The 22,646-nt window shown below is 43.4% G+C and overlaps 1 pseudogene; it reads right to left on the bottom strand.

Moving 5' to 3' along the window:
* Positions 1-18,455: 18,455 nt before the first annotated feature.
* Positions 18,456-19,211, bottom strand: LOC120842759 (annotated as a pseudogene).
* Between the last annotated feature and the right edge of the window lie 3,435 nt (positions 19,212-22,646).

The following is a 22,646-nucleotide window of genomic DNA, read 5'->3' as shown; positions in this document are numbered from 1 at the left end:
GCCCGCCGCAACAAGAAGGAAGTAAAAGAGAGCGCAAGCAGGGGGGACCATGTATGACTTACGGGATCCTGCGGTAATAGGAGACCGTCGGCTCATGCAGCCGACTCCCGAGCTCCCGAATGGCGAAGTGTACGAGCTCCCCACATGATTCCACGATGTCACGAGGAGGTTCCTAAAGCACCAAGAGAAATCGAAGCGGGCGTCTGACGTTTTTTACTTAGCACAGCAGCCAAGATAGATTTACGACCACATTCAATTTCTTCTACTCGCGATTACTTCAGTCACTTCAGAGGAGTCCTCGCAACCAAAAAGCACGAGGAATGCATGGTGCTGAACGCACTCTCGGAGGAAGCAAACCAGTAAGAACGAATCACAATGCATGCATATGGGACGCACGGTGAATACTGTGCTCCTCCGGTTTATCAGAATGAACAAATCAATTTATTTTAATGCGAAAGCATCAACCATCCCAAGGAGTGGAGCCGGCGGCGTCTGTAACTGTACAAAACACACGAAACAAATGCCTCTTCTCCCATCGGCTTAGAGAAACGGCTGGTAGATAGCCATTGGCCACCGGTTCACTAGAGCCCGCGCTCGGACGCCGGTCATAACCTCGGCAGTAGCGAAGCGTGGCCGTCCGCGCCTGTATACCGCATGCTTTCGCACTCACAACTCATAAGAAGTGCTTGGGTCTCCTCGGAATTTGTTTACTTTTTTCTTTTGTGCATTTGTAATATATTAAAAACGTCAAAAAACAAAACGAAAAAAAGAAAAGTAAACAATTATTTATTTTTAGTATCACTTTTTTTCTGCAAGCTCCAGAATAAAAGTAAAGTAAAATTGTAGGCGCATTCGCAATCTGGGCTACACTGGTAGTCAAAAAGGTACTGGATACTTAGAACGTACACATTAGACTTGAATAAGCGAAAGTGCGGTTCTTATACACCCCCTGTCAGATTGACTAATTTTGTGCACTTCAACCAAGTCCACTTCGCCTAGTGTCCTTGCCGCTGTGTACCACACGGCTTCTTCCTGGAGAACGCACTTGGCTTCGAGTGAGTTGGACGAACTCACTTCACTCGATGAGTGTGTGGCATGGATAGCTGAGTTTCAACAGTAAACCATGACAGAAACCAAAACCATGGCGTAAATTGTATTCTATAAAGAATAAGAAATTCGTGACAGAGAGGACATAGAGTGGCATTGCAAAAAATAGTGGGGTGGACTTGGAGCTTAGGCTGATCTGTACCAAGGTTAGCGCCGCGGTGAATTGATAAAAGACGACGACGAAGTCAGTCATTCTAAGGCTATCTTGGCTAGCAGTGAAGGATAGAGACTACTTTTGTTTAAGCATGTAACGTATTCGAGACGACACGATAATTATGATATAATTAGGCAGTGTATGGGCCTCCTCGTAGACCTCCGTAGGACGAAGCGGAACGCCAAAGTTGAATACGCTTTTTTCTTTATCTAGGCTTGCGATGATCGATCAGAATCATCCAATGGGCGTAAAAATGATTGGTTAATGTAACGTTGTTTTAAAGCGCAGCTCCCTAGCGCCCGTTTCCGGGTTAAGCGGCGTCGGTGTCGGCATAACGGCGCGTTGCATTATTGGATGTTTCCCAAAATGACGTCACACGTGACTTCACGTGTGTCGTCACGTGTGATATCACGAGGGTAAACTTTTCTCGCTAAATTTGAGGGGAACAATTTTCGTTGAGTTTGACGGAACATTTTTTCGCTAAATTTAGCGAGAAAATGTTGCCCTCGTGACGTCACGTGTGATGTCACGTGATGTCACGCGTGAAATTGCACGTAACGTGTCATGTGGCGTCACACGTCAATTTAGCGGAAAATTTAGCGAAAATGTTCTGCTAAATGGGAGCGGAGAAGGAGAGGGGATGGGAGGGTACGGAGGGGGAGCGGCTGCATACGCTCCCATACGTACTTTCCCCTCCTCCTCCTCAAGAGCTGCGCTCGAATTCGGCATTACAGAGAATTGCGAACGTCAAATTTTTTAACGTGTCTTTATTAAGGGCTATCGGTGGCCGAGCGGGCTAGCGCACACCAGATGGGAGTACGAGAAGAGAAGGCTCGCGCTGCAGAACCCAGTGATCCTAAGTTCAATCCCCAGCCCAGTCCGAAGAACACAGTTCCGATAAAGTGAGTTCGGGGAGCACACTACGCTTGCTCCTGTAGACCGAGTGTGTAACCTCGATAGCAGTGATCAAGGTGTAAAAATTATAGATGAAGATAACGCTGCGTAAAATTAGTCCTATTTGGATAGGAGAAATATTAGATGCGCACTTGTTTCCTGTTGGCGAGAAAGTAGGGCGATGTAGAAAAACGAGCGGCTAATCTAGTTTCCAGCCTTGGCCCCTTCGCGACAGCCAGCGACGGCCAGGGAGCACCTGCAAGACTCCACCACGAATATGAAGGTGGCAGGAGAGACGCGAAAGGCTTGCTTGAAATGGAACTTGCCCAAATGGGGCAAGGTGCCTTCGAACCACCGTTCGATCCTCTGGAAAGTTCACCGCTCTCCGCTGATCACGGGTAGGCTGTCGGTCATGAGAGCGGCAATGGTGAAGGCAATGGCCTGCAGCCGCTGATCGATGTCACTCAAAGTTCTTGCCTGTGCGTAGGCACCCAGCTCCAGCTGCCTCTCACCTGAGAGGCGTTGGGTCCTCACGAAGGAAAGTGCCCCATCACACCACGCGCTTCCACTGTCCAACATCGCGGATATCGCTCTCCAGCTCGTCCTCCCCACACTCCATGATGTTTCGTTGTGCAGAGTTCCGAGTGGCCGAGTGGGCCAAAATGGCACACCAGCTTGGAGCAAGTGGAGCGAAAGCTCGCGCTGCACAGCCCAGGATCTTGGGTTCAACCCCACCCCTGCCCCTTTTTATCTGGATCAGCATCGTACCGGCGTGCGGTAATGTAGCACTACTGCGTGGTATACGTTAAAAACCCCAGGCTGGCGATTGTACTGCACTAAGTAAATTTCTCATCTACAGCTGGGTGACAGACTCCGATTTGTTCTTGTTTTAGAGCGCAGCTCTTAGGGGCCCGTTTCCAGCCTGAGCGGCGTCGGCGTCGCCGTTGGCGTCGCCGTCGGCGTCGGCGTAACCGCGCCCCTCCCTCCCCTCCTCCTCCCCCTCCTCTTCCTCCCCCTCCTCCTCCTCCCCCTCCGCTCTTCCTCCTCCCCCTCCTCCCCCGCCAAGGTCACGTGACCCCGGGGGGTGACTCCCCTCCCCCCGCCGGTCACGTGACGGCCCGCCCAAGGTCATGTGATCCCGTCCCCTCGAGGTCACGTGACCCCCCCGGACCTCTGCCCTCCTCCTCCTCCCCTCATTGTCTAGTATGGTTCGGGGGGGTCACGTGACTTCGGGGGGAGGGGGTCACATGACTTCAGCGGGGGGTCACGTGGCCTCGGGAGGGTCACGTGACTACCCCCTCCCCTCCCCCCCGAAGTCACGTGGTAAAGGAGAGGGAGGGGGAGCAGGAGGGGAGGAGGACTAGCAGGCATGATCACGAGGGAGGAGGAGGAATATACCCTCCACTCCTCCTCCTCAAGAGCTGCGCTCCAATTCGGCGTTACAGAAAGTTGTAAACGGCTTTCACTTTTTCTTCGCTGTGACAAATGAAATTGATGTCTAGATTTTTTATTTGCCTGGCATGTAATGGCTGATCATTTTGATCAAATTGATTTATTTAGTTTGGATTAAAGCTCGTTATTTAGCGCAACGATGTATGGTAACGTGTTTTTATTAAGACGACAAAGTTATTTACGAAAATATGCCTATGCACTTTAATATTTTGCGTGTCAATTAATTTACCCATCGTCATTGCCATCATTTTAGAGGGACACTAAGTTTTCCTGTGTAGCACGAACACACTTGGAGTGTGTTTCGACGGGTTGAAGTGCACTTGATTGAAGTGCACTAAAGAAGGGCGTCTAGCTGGGGTATTTGTCGCAATTTGTATTTGCCACGTCTAAGTAACTTCTGCTTTCATTGTAGGCTTGTGAACTAACTTTATTTCTCGCGCCACTCCAAATAACGGCAATATATAACGCCTTCAAGGGTCCGGTCTCATAGGCAAGAGCACACAACCATTATGGACTTTTAATGGGCAATTCGTGTGCATGCATTTCATTAGACCCAAGTCATACTTTCGGTTCATGTAATACATGAGCTCTAATGTTTGCTAAAGCCAAGTTTAGGTTTCTTACTGTAGCACGACATCCAATTCGTTTAATTTTTTTTTCTTCTTCGAAAACACTTTATTTTTGAACCTGCACAGGTTTATGATACGTTTATAGCTGAGCCTTTCGAGTATAATTATGCCAAGTCAACATTTTACACCCCACCTTCTTCACTATCAAACGCACCTAAATTAAGTTGGAGAACAATTTCCTATTGACACTAATAACGAGTAGCTTGAGAATTGAGATTTTTATTATTTATTGAGAGCGTACAGTAGGACGTGCATTTGGGTACCTTACATAGCTCCAAAGTTTTAGAATCTGTTTAAAGGCATTTAGTTTTCTTCGGGACTGCTCTTGAGCATCCGGCCACCTACACTAGCAGTACAGGTAGTGTGCTAATGAAACGATCGTTCTAAAATATTGAAAATTCTAATTATGCACCTGTCTCGTTCTTTCTTCGTTTTAATGACTGTCTGCGGTGTCTTAAGGCACTGAAGTAACTCATATCTTTCTTTCTTAGTCATATTTTCACTGGAAGCGATTTAGTTACTCTTGGTTTTGTTTATATGTTTGATGAATTGTTTTTCTAGGTATGCTGTTACACGCTAAATTTTTAATTTAAAACAAACAAATGTTATAAAAATGCCTCCCTGAAAGGCCAAATAGGGTCTAGCTTGGGCCCTTTCATATGCCAAGGTGGCACGAATCGCACTAAAATGTTTGTGGGGAACCGCAAGAAAGAAAAACACTCCATAAATTGGTATACTAAGAAACATAATACGAAATACTAAGCACCTTTCCTAGACATAAGCTAGACGATGCCAAATAAGCAGATCATAGCTGTTATTCTATTAACTAGGATGCGTGGCAACTACGCATTTTTCATTGCTTTATTTTTTGTCCAAACCTCATTGAGCTCTGCAGGTGCATAAAAACACTAAGTGCAACATGGGCGTTTTTTTTACTTTCTACCGACTCTTTCTTATAGTAAATGAATCTACAGCTATGATAAACATACCTAATCAGAACGGGTAGATAAATATTAGACTATTTGTAGCAAGATAAAAAAAGTATAGAAGATACGTCCATCCAATAAGGACGTATCGACGATACTTTTTTCTTATGTTGCTACAAATACCTTTTAAAAAGAAAAATAAATCGTATTAACTTTATATTCACACAGATAATTAGAAACTTTATATATATATATGAGCTATAATTCGTACATAATCTTAGCTCTTTCTCTAGCAGGTGTAATCATTGAATGAGAGTGCGACTGCTTGGAGACTTTTTATTCTTTTCAAGAAATGTATCCCCGATAGACCCTTTTCCAAATGAGAGCAAGCAACATTGGTGGTCGCCATTTCTCGAGCACGAAGTCTGTGATCGGATCCAAGTCCTCACCGAAAGCTGACGCAACACTCGTTCTCAATACGAGCCGAGCCCAGCCGAGCTCCAACCGAACGCTGACGTCGTTATGGTATCCAATACATGCTCCGCGAATACGAGCAGAAACAAAGGCAGATTCGGATAATCGGCAAAGCAACTGCTAAATAGAGCGCACTTTTAAAACCGGTCCATTCCACAAGTGTGCGAAAGTTGGGCTCCACGTTATTAGTTTTCTTTTTTTAATAAGTTAAATAAAGTAGTTAATAAAGGCACGTGACTTGTGAATTACACCGCAAGTATAGATGACGCCATCATGAACAGAAAAGTAAGCCTGGGTGTGTTTTTGCAATATATTATATTCTAAATGGTAATTGTCCTCTGTGGTCTCGATAATCTCAAATCTATTCAGGAGCATAACGTATGATATTGTTCAGGTCTCTCGATGTTCGTTATCACAGAGTCCATTATTTGCAATAAAAAAATAAAAATGCAAAATACACCAGGCTTTTCAATAACCTTTGAGATCACGACACCTGGCTTTCCGGCAGAATGCTCCAAGGATGAGAAAGAGACGTGTCTTCTTAGAGTTCCTATAGGTTGTAAACTCGAGCCATCCCAACATAATGAAGATCAAACTACGCAGCGCGATGGTAGCATTGTTTGGTTCCCATATGAAATATGTGCGTACTCTGGCCGCATTGTGAAATTGTAAGATAATCCGTATACCCGCCACGTTCTTTTTCTGTGTTCTCAAAAGATTCATGAATTTACGAGAGCTTATGGCGACAGCCTCTGCCTAAAATAGCACGAAATGGCACTAAAATTGGTTACAGAAGCCCAGTAGCTCTGTGAAATAATACTCAGGCTGAATAAAACATTTTGAAAGTTCCTGTTTCGATGCGAACTGGAATATTAAACCATTATTATGTCTTGTAATCCCTAGGAAGGGATACATGTTAAATAACCCAGATATTTATAGACGAACTAATTAAAAAATAACCGATGCATCCACCTGAGATGGTACATCACCGAGCCCTTTCGGTGAATAGTTTTCAGCTGAGCACCAAATTCCGAGAGGGCGCAGGTTTCGCGATATTTCTGTAGGAGCATTATTTATACCTTTGTGAACTTTCTGCACCTTGCGAATTTCCGCTAAAATAGTTATCATAATGTTTCTATGATACCAGTAGAATATTCACAAAAATATATAGAATATAGTGTCTGCCCTGTTCTATCGGCGCCGCCATGTATGTTTATGCTAACGCCATAACACAGTAAAAGAGGGGAGAGGGTGGTGGGGGTAAAATCGCTAGATGGGAGCTTTCTACAAGTAACGACACTTTTTAAGCGCCGACTGCGCGACGGTGCAGGTTTTAGGAAGTGAATGGCTGCGCTCAGCAGAGGCTTGGAGTAAATGCCGCCATTTTATTCCAGCGGAATGTGCTTTGTCATTTGTATGGGTTGTCGTTACTTGTAAAAGATGTATCAAGGGACTTTAGGGGGGGGGGGGGGGCTGCGCTTTTGCGAGACTTGTCGTTTTCAGATATGTTTAGATCAGTGTAAATATTTTTCTTTCTTCATAAGTCAGAGAGACACATTATATATAGACAATAGACCCCTATGTGAAGAACCTGTGAAAAAATATAAACGACATATCTTAATAACTCTACGAGATATCAAATCACAAGCATAAGGTAAAAACGTCAAAGTAGCCGTGCTTGTGCATTTTTTTACGCACGATATATACTTTCCAAAACTCCATAAAGTGTTTCATGTATTGCAATTATAGACAACTATTCGGGAAAAACTTTTGTGTTCCATATTGTTTGTTATTTGCAAAATCTTGGCAGAAGTGACAAAACGCCAAGACGGGTTTACCGCCTTGATGTAGTCTTTCTTTTTTCTTTTTTCTCGAGAAATAAAGTTTGTCTTGGAAAACATTTTGCAATTCCGTTTCCTCAACACATTAGGGAGTAACATCTAAAAATACGAATAAGAACAAAAATGTCATTTGGACACGCGTGCATGATCTTATCTGAACACACCCTTAAGGGGGTTATGACATGAAAATTAAACGGATATATTATTCTTGAAATGGAATGCTCATAGGCTACTTAGTACATACACCTAGTTACGCGATTTTTAGAGCTCTGGTAATAGCAATATTCAATTTACGAATTTTTATAATTTTCATCTGGCGACCAGGCAACACTTCTCAAGTTAGTCACACCATAGTGTCCATTAACCACGTGACCATGAACACTCTCTCATTCTAGGCGCCCCCATGATTGCTCAAGCTCTTTTCGTCGCGGTACGATCAAAACCGCTCACACAACTCGGTAACCCGAAAGCTATTCCCGCCCTCACGCCCAGCCCGTTGACCTTCCACCCTGCATGCGCCTGCGAGATATTCCCGAACGACGGTGACCACGGCGAGTTCGTCCGTTAATCGTCGTCGCTGGAGCTGGTCGCCAACGGGTCGCAGTCAAAATGAACAGCTTCCAACATCTCTTGATAGCAATCACTTTCATCGCTGCTGCGATCAATGTCGAACACTTCGACAAGGCGAGCGACGCCGTAAACGTAATCGTCACGGACCGCATGCTCGAAACGTGGAAGGTAAACGAGGAAGCTGAGGCTCGGTACGCCAAGAGAGCCAAGACTGTGAGTGCGTGCAAGGAGACACCGCGCTGGAGGCTGACTACGTAGCCAACCTCCAGCTCCGCCCGGATCTGCCCCTCCGAGGGGCCCGCATATAAATCGATTTATCCACAAAACTATCGCGCCATTTTCAAAACCAATTTAGCAGGACTATAGGAACATACAATGGGTCCCAGCAGCATAGTTATCTAATATTTTATTTTTGACGTGTCATAACCCCTTTAACCGCGAAAAATGGCTCCTATTTTCTGGCTGAGCAAAACGGCACCTCCAATCCGGCTGAGCCAAGCGAGCGATAAATTCCCACTGGCTGCTACGAGCCTTAGTTCCAAGGAACGCCACCCCACAGAGAAGCCCTCTTCCTGGCACTGCGGCCCGGGTGCCGGTAAAAGGGAGAGGGTGGTGCGCGCGCTGCGGCAGAGGCCTGGTCGGCGACTGCGGAGAACAGCGAGGCGCCGCTGCTTGTAGGAATGCGCTGCGTGTACGAAGGCTTTCGCATTCCTACATGTAAGAAGTTTTAAGTGTCCTCCTTAATTTTTTATTCCGCCGATATTTTTATGTTTCATTTATTGCGCATTACCGGCATCTACGTTCTTAGTACGGCTGTGTAATTACGTTAAAATAATTTTGCCTTTTTCTGTCATTGCTACGGTCATTCCTACCATATTCATTAGTATTCTGCTATTTGTAAATATGCTAACGTTCTTAAGTACCTTAATTTATGCTCGTGGGGTTTCTGGGCTATAATCAATGAATGTCATACTTAGCTAAATATTCTATTATACCATATATAAATGTAACTGCAGCACTCGCATGTCATCTATTCGCAAGTAGTTTTTTCCATTATACCTTGGGTTATTTTTTTATTTTGGATTATGTAATAAAAGGATTTCATCTATTTAGTTATTTGTTTTTTCACATTTATATTCACTTGGTTTCTCTCTGGCCCTAAACAGCTGAGGCTAAGGGGTCGGATGTGGCTCCTACAGAAACCTCATCCAGCCCCTCAGGCATAAAGTTTAAGAACCCCTGGTTTAAAACATTGAGACGCTTTATAACGGAAAACTCAAATCTCAAAATTGTGTTCGTTCGTCCTTGCATTTCGCATCACATTTAGCGGGAGAATTAACGTCACGTGTCTTGATGTGACCTGACTTATATACAAATTCAGTTTTATACGCTAAATTTGGCGGGGAAATTGACGTAACGTGACTTTTGCCCCAGTTCGATTTCCCTCTAAATTTAGAAGGCAAGCTTATGTCATCTGACCTGACGTAACCTGATATATGCACAAATTTTCTTTTCAAGCTAAATTTTACGGACAAATTGACAAAAATAGAGGGTCTTCACTACCCAAAACTGCTATTTAATTTCTTCGAAACAAACGCTATTGCTTTTGTATCATAAGACCCTGAAGATGAAGGTCACTGCCAATTTTCTTCAAAATATGCCCCGATCAACGCTATTTTTTTTTGTACCGAGTATAGGCACCGATAAATACCGAATATTTTGAAAAATAAACCTAGAACAAAACGCCCCAACATGCGCAGACAAATAAAGTACGAAAATACGAGACCCTACCTATAAGGTAACTATAAATACCGAAACGTTATAATTTATTCTTTGTTGGTATCCAAAATATATTAGGTGCTAGTTCCATTTCGAATCCTGCAAGTTTAAGCAGTTACAAACAAGTTGTAGCGTCCCTTTGAAGTTCGCAGTTATAATAACAATGAATAATTCTATCAAATGTTCCATGCAGTCTATCTTTCGTGAAAGAGATTTCGCAGCTCCGTCGTTTGTGTCAATCTTCGAAACAAGTATTACACTCGTTAAACACTTATTCTCGTTGTTCCAGTTTCCCTCATTACACAAAGGAGGTCTTACAGCGAGTGGTCTCAAACTACAAGTTGTTATCCACTGGAACAGGTATCTCCAACAGGCACGTTGCGTGAATCTTCCCCTTTGTTAAAAAAATACGCACTCTTGTAAAGATCCTCAGCAACTATACTGTCGGGAAAATGGCCGCACGCATACAATGAAAGTTCCATTTGTGTTATTTTAATTGATATATCGCGTATTGTAAATCTTTCTTCAACGCGAATACCACTACTTATTATAGCATCTTTCAACATCAGTACTGTACTCTTCTTGTGGGCTAGTAGTGTGCAATCCACTTATAATGATACCACATATAAGAACGTACCCCTTATAACAAACCGTTTCTAGAGTTTCTAGCTTAGAAATGATCAACTCTTGTCCTGATACAGTGATGATCGGTTATAACGACCGAAGATTCTGGTTTTCTTATTGATATTTTTTACTTTTTTAAATCTAATTAAATGTTCTTTATAGGTTTTCACATTTCCGTTTTGATGTACTTACCAACTATAGCTTTTCGGGACACGATAAATAAGCTTTTGCACCATGAATATATAATATCCATATCTGCCACATAACACATTTCAGTTTCCAGGGAAATTTGTTGACATTTGGTACAGACACTATACTCGTCACATCAAGAAAAAGTAACGTTTCGCGCAATATGTAGGCGCTGCGCGAAGTAGTTCTCACGATATTTGGTTGATGAATAAAGAAACCATAATTTTGTCTTTTTAAACTTGTATGTTTTGATAAAATATAGGGAAGCGATACATATATATATATATATATATATATATATTGTAGTTGTGAAACTTCATCACCATCAGCATCCATACTATCATTAGCATGCACAACAGCGCACCGCCTGCACGGGCGGTGCGGGGTTCATGCTAGAGCTCGTGGGGCAGAATTGCTCCTGGGCTCGGCCAGTAAAGCCAGTGATTTTTATCTCTCCTTTGTCTTTCTTACAATATATATAGTGTTGACGAAGAGGGGAGAGAGGGATTATTGAATTTACTGCAGTAAAGGTAGGGGAAGGTAATGGAAAAAAACGCTGGCGAAACGAAAGATTGGGCCGGGAGCGGAGAACGAACGCAATATTGTCGGAAGAGGCATGGTTCGGGGCTAAAGCTGCCGCTAGAACGATCACGGTGCGTCGCAGAACCCAAAGTATGGTGGGCTAGAAGAGAAAGTGTGACAATCGCTCGCTTTGTCCAGCGGTAGAAAATGGCAAATGTGTTCAGAACGCAGCATTAGCAGATACTTTTTTTAGAGGAAATGCATTCTGCTCCACTCACTTGCATTAGACTGCGCGCCTACTGCGCCAAGTTCTCCCCTGGCAATTTGGATGCCTCGCCGCGCCGAATCAAGAATTTTTTTTTTTGCTCTAAAAATGTTTAGCGAAGAAGCTAAGACGCCTATTGGGTAAATGCTTCCATCGGCCGAACGGCTTGCGTCTCGCCCTTCGCCACCGGCGGCGAATGCCTGATAACCGCGACTTCGATGACAATAGGGAGCGCCTCCCACCACTCTCAATTCAATGCGGAAAAACCCAAGGTGGTCGTCCAGCAATCCAAACTGCGCCAGAACTGTCCGCGTTAAACCCGTTGTCTTATCGGGGAGTATGGTGTATTTCTCTCACTACATTGTCTTTGGCATGAGCATCGATATAGTGTGGCTCTAGTCAGAGCGGGCGCAACTGCTAGATCGGGGATCACGGAATGTGGACGCCATTTAATTGCTAAATTTTGCTGGGAATCTACAGGGCAAAGGGTCATTTCATTTTCTTACTCAAGTCAGAAAAACCCATTAATGTGCTTGAATAATTTACGGTAGGTATAAATGATTACTTTTCTATAACCACCAGACTTGCTCCGATAGGTTAACTATTTGTTTAACGCGGAAAATGGTAAATTCAGCCATCTTGGACGCTGCTGCTTGCCTGGCAACCCTGCTTTCTCCTTTCGACGTTTGCAGTTCCCGGAGCGAGAAGGAAGCGAGAAAGGCGACGCCAAGGCGTTCGGTGCCTGCAATGCGAGGCGAGGGGAGGAAAGCAGCGTGGGGCAACAGAGTTCCGACAGAGCGGGCGTCTGTTCCCGTGCAGGAAACATTATCGCATATCCTTTCCCGATCTTCTCCTTCAGGCGCCTCCATTAAATTGCAAACGCTTTCTAGGATTGCCGTTGCGCCTACCCTAACTAGAGCCTCCCTACATCGATATGCCCGCAGCAGCGCCACAACGACACTCAGCCGCACCGTAAACACTAAAGATGAGGGAAATGCCTTCACCGTTTATCAAATGCGTGCGGTGCCGCTGAATTAATATGTTCTTCTTAGCCATAACTAAATGCATGGACACGGCACATTGAGCTCGATGCAATGAAAACAAACTGCAGTGAAGCTATGGTGGGCTTGTGAGGGTTTATCTCAAAACGTCCCATTCGCATTTGAACCTTGCACATTTCGTCCCATTCTCATTTGGCCCTTCTCGTTTGAACCTTCTCATAAGATCCGAATCGTGTTTTTCGCAACTGGGCCCATTCTCATTTTGCCCGTTATCTGAAAACGTCCCATTCGCATTTTGACCGTGCGCATTTCGCCCCATTCTCATTTGGCCCGCCTTGTTTGAACCTTCTCATAAGATCAAAATTGTATTTTTTGCAACTGAACCCATTCAAATTTCGCCCGTTCGCGCTACGACCGAATGGCACTAGTTTGCCATGCTTCTAACGTCGTTATGCCTTTACGGTTTTGTTGATGAGCCTTACCTTACTTGGGCCAACAACGTACCATCAGATATATGTTATGCGTAGAGGTACGCACTAAAAATCGTACCATGACACCTGCTTCCCTTCCTCTAAGCAAACGAGAAAAAAAAAACGATGAACATTTAATTTGGAAACTTTGTTTGAACAGAAATAGCCTACATAAGAGCAGTGGTTCTCAACCATTGATGTTTCGCGGACCCCTTGTAGAAAGGCGGAGATGGTGGCGGACCCCTTTCGGGGTGCGTAGAATAGAAAGGTATAGGTTATCATGATAATGATTTCATAAATGAATATAACTAATTGCTAGTGTGGAGTAGACTTATCTCAGTGACATACACACGAGAGTACTCACCCGAAAATTGGAACGTTTCTTCTCAACGTGAAGAAAGACAACTAATGTTGCCGTGCTTGACTGTTGAGACAGGTCTTCGCGGACCCCTAGGATGCCTTCGCAGACCCCCATTTGAGAACCACTGCGTTATAGAAGTGGTGGCATTCTGCCAAGTCGATTGGCCTCAAACAACGTGACATTTGGGAATATGATCTGGCTGCGATAAATAGTTGGTCTGTTTTATTGTCAGCTATTAGCTTTTCACGACGACCTCGACGCACTGCTAAAATCATTAGCAGAGAAATTATGCCTGTAGAGTGGCACACAGACACACACACACACACACACACACACACACACACACACACACACACACACACACACACACACACACACACACACAAACACACACACACACACACAAACACACACACACACAAAATATATGAATGTATTTGTTATTATTACCCTGAAAAACGGTTTTGGTATAAAAAGAGTAAAGTAAAACGAGTAATTTTTGAGAATGGCTGTTTTGAAAAGGACCAGGGGTAAAGGGCAAAGCGAGAACGGGCCGAAATGAGGAGAGATGGAATGCGAAAGACGAAACGGGAAAAGGCCAAATGCGACAGGTCCAAGATAGAAGGGCTTTTTGAGAATGGTTGTTTCGAGAAGGGCCAAGTGAGAAGGGCGAAACGAGAACGGGCTCAAATGATAGCCACCCGGCTTGTGAAGCCACTCGATGTCTTTCACTCTCTATTACCTGCAGTACAGGGCGTGCTGCTATCCACTTATCGATATTGATGGATCTCCGCCCCACTCACGGTGGAAGAAACATTTGGGTAATGACTCTCTGCCTGACGCGGTGACCAGATTACCGGTGTACTAGGGGAGTTGTGCGTAGCGGCGCTCGTTGCCGGGGGCCTCTGCAGGACGCAGTCGCTTCGTTGCGCTGCTAGGCAAAGCAGGGTGGATAGAATATAAAAAAATAATAATAATATAATCTTTCCTTCGCTTCTTCTTAGAATAGATAGAATAAAATTAAATAGCTGGCTTCTTTTTAGAATGGATAGAATACAGCGCGCCGATGTGTTCTAAGCGTTATATCCTGGCGCTGCTAGGCAAAGCGGGGTACATAGCTTCAAGTTGTATTCTATGTACCAGCGCCGGAGCGGAGGAATCTTTCAGAAGGTCACCTCTCTGCCAACGCAGCGACGGGCGTTCGGCACACCTCCCCTTCTAGTGCACCATAACCACATTATGTTCGGCGCACCGAGCGCTTTACTCGCACGGGGATAGATGGTGCCGAAGTATCGGGTCGCTCACAAACCGACCGCTCTGGTTATTTCTCCCAGCAGTGGTCCCGCATTCCTTCGCTCACCGTTTCTTGTAGCACCCAAAGTGGAAGAAACACATTTATGTGATGAGTCCGTCTGACGCGGCGATCACATTATGTTCGGCGCGTACCGAGCGTGCGTCACTCTCACGGGGATAGATGGCGCCCAAGCATCGGGTCCCTCCCAAACCGATCGCTCCAGTTGTCTCTCCCAGCGGTGGTCCCGTATTCCATCACCTAAGTCTTTGTTCCACCGTGGTTGAGCTCAGTGACCATTGAGAGATGCCAACGATCGTTGTCTTAATGACAGTTAGCGTATAAGACGCATTTGAACGCAATAGCATTTTTTAGCTACTTCGCACGGTATTCGCGATACGCTATCTGGCTTCGAACGTGCCGTGCGTATGCGGACATCACCCTCGACGTCTTCCTAGAGGTCGTCCTAAATGCCTTTTTTGACGTCGTCCTCTAGAACGACGTCCTCGAAGTCGTCCCCGACGTGCTTCTTGGTGTCGTCCTACAGGCTGTCCTTGAAATCGCCCTGAAGGGTGACCTGAAATCGTTCAATACGTCATGTAAAGGCCCGTTCACACTCTTGCGACCGAGTACGACTGAGAAAGACGAGATCTCTTAAAACTTCTTAAATGTTTTTAGAATGAGGGAACACACTGGCATTGTGGCGCCATCTATGCGGTGACCCTGGAACTGCATTTCACAAGAGCGAAGGTTTTGCGGGATTTCCGAGATCAAATGTGCGTAATACCCTAAGAAAGGCTGGTTTATAACATTGACAAAAGTTTTTCGAGCCAAGAAAAAAAAGATAATGCGCGAGAAATAAAAAAAAAATATGCCGGACCGCCGAGTTTACACTGCTTCCCAATAGATGGCGCCAGTGTGTTCTCTGGTTTAAGAATACAATACAATACAAAAACCATCTTTTATTACTTTGTTTGAGAATAATACAATATAAAGCCCACATAAGCCAATGATGGCTTGTGTGTGGGACGCGACAGGAGCCTCTGCATTTTTATTGCACACATAACTAAAAATAACAAAACATACCAATATTAGTACCTATTACTGCAGTTCCACATCCTTTTTCAGCTTATATTAGTTCGCCTACTTTGATGAGTACATGTGTAAACCCATCCAATCATATTGAATTAGCATTTACATACCGTAAAGAAAAACAGAATTCACGACTTACGAGACAATTCTAAGAATAGAACACAATAACAACCTTTTATATCCTGCGTTTTCGGGGATACTAATCGGTTATACCTATTACCTTTTAGAATCTTTTTTTTCCTGTTCAATTATCCACTTTTTTGCTATTTTTTTTATTCTAGGGGATTTTATTTCTAGTAGCTCATCGGGTAATGTATTATAAAGCTTAGGTATGTAATATTTCCTTGTGGCCTCTCCATATCTTGCTCTTACAAATGGTTCAACAAATTTTTTATTAGGTCTTAATGTCCTTTCTTTTTTATTTTCGCGCCTATATTTATTGGTGAAAAAATGTTTTATAATAATATCGTACTTCATTTGATCTCTGAAAAGTAATATTCCTAATTCTTTATGCATATAATCTGAGAAATTAGTTTCTTTGCTTCGGTACTCAATATTCCTAACTATCCTTTCTTGAATCGATTCTATCTTTAGTTGTAAATATTTGGCACAGTGCCCGTAAACTGTTATTCCATACTGAAGTACGGATTTACCCAGTGAATTGTATATCATTTTAAGTATGGATCGCGGTACTAGTTCTTGGATGTGGTACATATGGGCCATTAATACCCTTAATTTTTTGCAAACCAGGTCTATGTGAATATCCCATTTAACATATTTGTCTATGTGCATACCCAGGTATTTTACATTATCAGCGTATTTTAGCGGGATGCACGAGCAGTTGTCGCAGTTCTCATCATGCATTTTTATTGGAAATTCATTTACGATTTTTTTTCTTGGATCGCTAAAGCATATTACTTGCGTTTTAGGAACATTTACAATTATTTGGTTTTTACGGTATTATTGAATAATTTTATGTATTTCATCTTGTATAGTCATTGCCGCTACTTCGTAATTTCTATGTGCGTATACAATTACCGTGTCATCTGCAAATTGAAGGAGCTTACTTTTTAAGCTAACCTGTCCTATCTCGTTAACATATATATTAAAGAGTAGTGGACCGAGGACTGTACCTTGTGGTACTCCTTGTTTTACCTTAATTTCCTTACTATATTTTGCGCCTAAACGTACTACCTGAAATCGATCAGCAAGATAATTCCGAAATAAATCATACGTTTTCCCTCGAATTCCAATACTATATAGTTTATTCATTAAGATATCATGATTGATTGTTTCGAAAGCCCTCGTAAAATCTATGAATAAGGCTAGAATATAATTACCGGGGTCGATGTTTTCATTTACATAGTCAAAAAAGTCTTCTAGAAGGTCACTGGTTCCTATATGTTCCCTGAATCCATATTGTGTGTTAGTAGGTTATATTTAGCGATATAGCACATAAGAACTTTATTAATATATTTTTCCATTATATAGTTTATCACAGAAAGGATACAAACTCGTCTATAATTTAGGAATTTATTTTTCTCACCTCTCTTGTATATAGGCCGAACAACGGATATTTTAAGCTTTTTTGGGATGATGCCGCTAGAAAATATACGATTGTACAACTGTAATATGACAGGTTTCATTATAGTGATATGGTATTTAATATCTCTAGCCCTAATTTGATCAAACCCTGTTGCCTTATTAGTCTTTAATTGCTTTACAATTTCAATTAGATCATTGTCATCCATATCGGGGAAAAATATTGAATCATTATTTCTTATTTGATTTGGTTGTCTTTCCGTTGTCGTACAACATAAAGTTTCAATTGACTGCACATATTCTGTATTAAAACTATTTGCTAGTATCCCTAAGTCATGTTCAGGACCGAAGTTTGTTTGAATAGTGTCTTCAATCGTTTTTTTTCTTTTTTCGTTGTAACAGTTGGTTTACCAAGGACCAGCATTCTGCTGTATCTTTTGTCTCAGAGAATTTGTTCGAGTAATAATTTCTTTTTGTTAATCTTATTAATGCTGTAACTTTATTCCTAATTATTTTGTTATTTTCTTTGTACTTCTTATTATTAGGAAATCTTTTCAGTAGTTGCCAAGCTTTCTTTTTTTCTTTGTTCAGGTCATCAATTTCTTTAGTTATCCATTGATTCTGTTGTTTACGTTTTTTCGTACTGCATCTTTGAGTTGACTTTGTATAAATATCATTGAATATTTTAACAATATTATCGTATAATTTTTCTGGGTTTTGTTCTTCGGCGAGAACGTTCCAGTCGATTTCTTGGATATGTTTATCGACTATCTTATTATTTATAAATGAGCCTTCAACAATTTTATTACTGTTTTGAATAAGATCTGGAATAGTTACTGCCACAAAATAATGGTCAGCCACTTTTTCAGAAATTACTTGTCCTTCGGGTTTTCCTTCCTTCGACCGCACGTGCATACGATCTATACATGACTGTGTTAGTTTCTCGCCTAATATCTCTTCTCTTGTGAATTCATATATCATTGATTCCAGTCCCGCTTGTGCCATATCATCTAGGTAATTATTTATCATTAAACTAGGTTTTGTGATGTCAAGATTAATATCCCCTACAACTATTAAGTCTGTGTCTTTGTTGTCGTTTAGCCATTTATTGATATCATCTAAAATGTGTTTACATTACCCTGAGGTGCTCGATATAATCCTAATATAGAAGTTTTTTTCTTCTGTGGTATTCTATTTCAATGTGTAGTTCCTCCGTTGAGCAAAAGTTTACTTTTTCGCATTTGGTTATTTTCCATTTTTGATTTATCATGATCATGACACCTCCTCCTCTCTCCCGTCTCTATTATGCGAAAATGTTTCAAAATTATCTAGAGAGAACAAGGCTTCTTCATCAGATGAAATATTTGTTTCTGATAATACAATTACGTCTAAATTGTCCAGATAAGGGTCTATCATACTGCTTATTTCATTAAAATGTTTTTTAAGACTGCGCACATTGGTGTGTAGAAGAACAAAGCAAAACTCGTTAACAGTAGCGTTTATTCTATCCCACCATTTTTCAAAAGAAAGACACGTTTGTTTCCTTTTCATGTCTACTATGGTGAATGTACTTCCCTATTTAATTTTTGCAAGGTCACTTTCATTCTCGATTCTTAGAGTCGGGTCGCCTTCTCGTTTTCGCACATACGAGCATCCTTCTTTATGCCAGATAAACTTGTACCCGAGGTGTTTTGCTTTTGTTCTGACATCAAAGAACAACTTTCGGTTTGAAGCGGTCAAGTTTTCTTCTAGATAGACGTTATCTACTTCTGCTCCACTCCTCAGTTTCTGTTTATTTTTAAGCCACGCATCTCGATCGTTTCGGTTGATAAAGCGTACAATCACCATGGGTGTCTTCTTTGTTTTAGTGGGGTTGCGGTGAACTGCTTCTACGTTATCTGTGGTTAGTCTGGGCACTTCTATCTGGTCGGCGATTTTGTTCAGCTTTTCTAGTAGGTTTTCGTTCAGAGATTCGGCCAGTCCATGTACTTCGAGGTTATTTCTACGTCCGTATTGTTCCAGCTTGTTTATCTCATTTTTAGTTGATTCGTTTCGTCATTCTTTTTTTCGTTTTCAAGTTCACTGACCCTCTTTTTTAGATCTTTGATCTCACTGTCATGGTCTTTTACTTTCTTAAGTAGCTCACCATAGCTGTCCGACATTGATTGCACAGACTTCTCTATGTCCATCCCAGTTTGTTTCATTGTAACTAACTCATCGACTTGCTGTTTGAGTGGTGCGAGCACGCTCAACATGCTCATTATCTGAGTCAGCTGTTGCTGCACATCCAGCTTTTCGTGACTGGGCTGTCCGCCTTCAGGTGTGCTCTGAAGTCTTAATCTTGCCCCCTTACAAGTTTGACACTTCCATAATTCTTTAAATCCCGGTCTCTTCCCTCGGAGGGCGATTTCGGTTACTCCTGAGCAAGGTCCTAAGTGGTACTTGGAGTGACATTCGTTACATTCTAATACACTGTCTTCTTTTCTTATGGAAGTTTTACAGTGCAAGCATAAGTCGTCGGTATCGTCGTCTTTCGGCATTTCTGTGACACCTCAATCGGTATTCAGTAATAGGCAATCAACAGTCGGCAGCCGGCGACGGGAGTTGAGTGTTTAATTTAGGTAATGAAAAAGTTCCTACCTGCAGAGTCAGGTTGTTATTGTCTGCAGATAACTCCGTCGCCGGCTGCCGATGCCGTGTCTGCCTCTTTTGTAAACGGGTCCTTGGTGCCGCCTCTGTCGTTGGCGTGGGTGCTGTCGCTGTCACTTGCTGTGACCAGTTGCTTCCCTCCTCGTTCTGCAGCAGACGATGGCTTGTCCGGGGGAGGCTTGTCCTTGTAGGCGTACTTTCCTCGGCCGTGGAACCCCTGCAGAATCAGGTTGTTATTGTCTGCAGATAACTCCGTCGCCGACGGAGTTTCAAGGAACCCAGGTTTAAGAGGTCGCAAGAGTGTGAACGGGCCTGAAGACGTCATTCTTGAAGCCGTCTTAGAGGTCGTCCTTGAGGTCACTCAACATGTCGCTTTAGATGTCGTCCTAGACGTAATTTTATAGGTCGTCCTACAGGTTGTTCTTGAAATCGCCCTGTAGGTTGACGTGATATCGTTCAAGACGTCGTCTAGGACGTTGTTTTCAATGTCGTACTTGAGATCTCTCTAGAGGTCGTTCTAGACGTCGTCATCGAAGTCGTCCTAGATGTCGTTTTTGAGGTCGTCCGACAGGCCATTCTTGAAATCGCCCTGGAATTTGACCTGAAATCGTTCATGACGTGGTCTAGCATGTCGTCCTTGAGGTCGTGCTAGGGATCTCCCTGGAGTTGGTTCTAGACGTCGTCCTCAACGTCGTCCTGACATCGTTCTTGAGGTGGTCCTACAGGCCGTCCTTGAAATCGCCCTGGAATTTGACCTGAAATCGTTCATGACGTGGTCTAGTATGTCGTCCTTGAGGTCGTGATAGGGATCCCCCTAGAGTTGGTTCTAGACGTCGTCTTCAACGTCGTCCTGACATCGTTCTTGAGGTGGTCCTACAGGCCGTCCTTGAAATCGCCCTGGAATTTGACTTGAAATCGTTCATGACGTGGTCTAGTATGTCGTCCTTGAGGTCGTGCTAGGGATCTCCCTAGAGTTCGTTCTAGACGTCGTCTTCAACGTCGTCCTGACATCGTTCTTGAGGTGGTCCTACAGGCCGTCCTTGAAATCGCCCTGGAATTTGACTTGAAATCGTTCATGACGTGGTCTAGTATGTCGTCCTTGAGGTCGTGCTAGGGATCTCCCTAGAGTTCGTTCTAGACGTCGTCTTCAACGTCGTCCTGACATCGCTCTTGAGGTCGTCCTACAGGCCGTCCTTGAAATCGCCCTGGAATTTGACTTGAAATCGTTCATGACGTGGTCTAGTATGTCGTCCTTGAGGTCGTGCTAGGGATCTCCCTAGAGTTCGTTCTAGACGTCGTCTTCAACGTCGTCCTGACATCGTTCTTGAGGTGGTCCTACAGGCCGTCCTTGAAATCGCCCTGGAATTTGACTTGAAATCGTTCATGACGTGGTCTAGTATGTCGTCCTTGAGGTCGTGCTAGGGATCTCCCTAGAGTTCGCTCTAGACGTCGTCTTCAACGTCGTCCTGACATCGTTCTTGAGGTCGTCCTACAGGCCGTCCTTGAAATCGCCCTAGAGGTTGACCTGATATTGTTCAATACGTCGTCTAGGGCGTCGTCCTTGACGACGTCCTTAAGGTCGTCCTAGAGGTCATTTTAGAGACGTCCCTAAAGGTCGTTCTAGACGTCGTCCTGGACGTCGTCCTAGAGGTCGTCCGAGAGGTCGTCCTTGAGATCGCCCCAGAGGTCGTCCTAAAGGTTGATTTATTTATGCGTTTTCTCTTCACTTGATATCCTAGACGTCGTCTTTGACGTCGTCCTCGACGTCATCTTAGCACGCGGATGAACCTGCACCGCGGATTCACGGCGCGGCAGTGCGCACACATTCATATTTGTGTCCAAGCTACAAAGCAATCAATCATGGTTGCGGCGCAAGCAGATACACGGAGCGGCAGTACATCGCATACATTCACAGTTGCGCCCAAGCTACGAAGCAGGTGATGGTATTAGTTGAGTTATTTGGCACATAATCAATGATGGGGGTGAAACAACTTGAATATTAACCGATTACACACAAGCAGGCAAGACATATACAGGAAGCCGCAGTGATGGTGGGCAAACAGGTTCCATATTAAAAGATTAGAAAGTGGAAGGAGTTTAGAGGAACACACAGAACCAAAACAACCACTCAACTTTTAAGTGGCGCGCTGGAGTCGCGATTACGTCAAAGATTACTTCGTAGGACATTCATAAAATACACTGTTTACTCAAAATATGCCTTGTCGTATTCACAGTGAGCTGCGTTGTGAATGTCATGGGGAATTCGATCGCAATACATAGACAACCAGCAATAGAGATTTCTGCAGCCAATTTTTATAAACAAAGGTAACTTCGCTGACAAAAGCCTACTATTCTTCGGCTTCTCATCCTGAGAACAAAGGATTATCATTTGTTTTCACAAGTGGATAAGGAGAACCAAGAACCTCCGTCACGAGCTAATTCCTGTTGTGGCTCTACTATCTTTTCAGGAGGATATTCTTGGTTGGCGGGGACTTTTTCACTATCCAAGCCCTTTCGCTTAGAACTTCGCTTGAGTCAAAAAATAGGCTATGCTTAAAGTAGCGACACTCCGATAATATAACGATAATCTTGGTGCCGCCATTTGGTTGCCTAGTGCACAGCAGGTGGTATACCGGCGAACGATTGAAGAATGATACTTCCAGGGCCCTAGACACGCTATCGAGAAGCTCAGGTGATATTATTTTGTTTCATCGCAATATGTTTTATTATTTCTGGAGGACGGAAACGAGCTTCCAGCACTTTAAGGTTAACTTCAGTTTACTGGCAAAAATGATTTTAAGCAACAAGATGGCG

This window comes from Ixodes scapularis, unplaced genomic scaffold (assembly GCF_016920785.2).
Source record: "Ixodes scapularis isolate PalLabHiFi unplaced genomic scaffold, ASM1692078v2 PGA_scaffold1__304_contigs__length_218370807, whole genome shotgun sequence".
Lineage (NCBI taxonomy): Eukaryota > Metazoa > Arthropoda > Arachnida > Ixodida > Ixodidae > Ixodes > Ixodes scapularis.
This window is presented reverse-complemented; position numbering and strand designations above follow the sequence as displayed.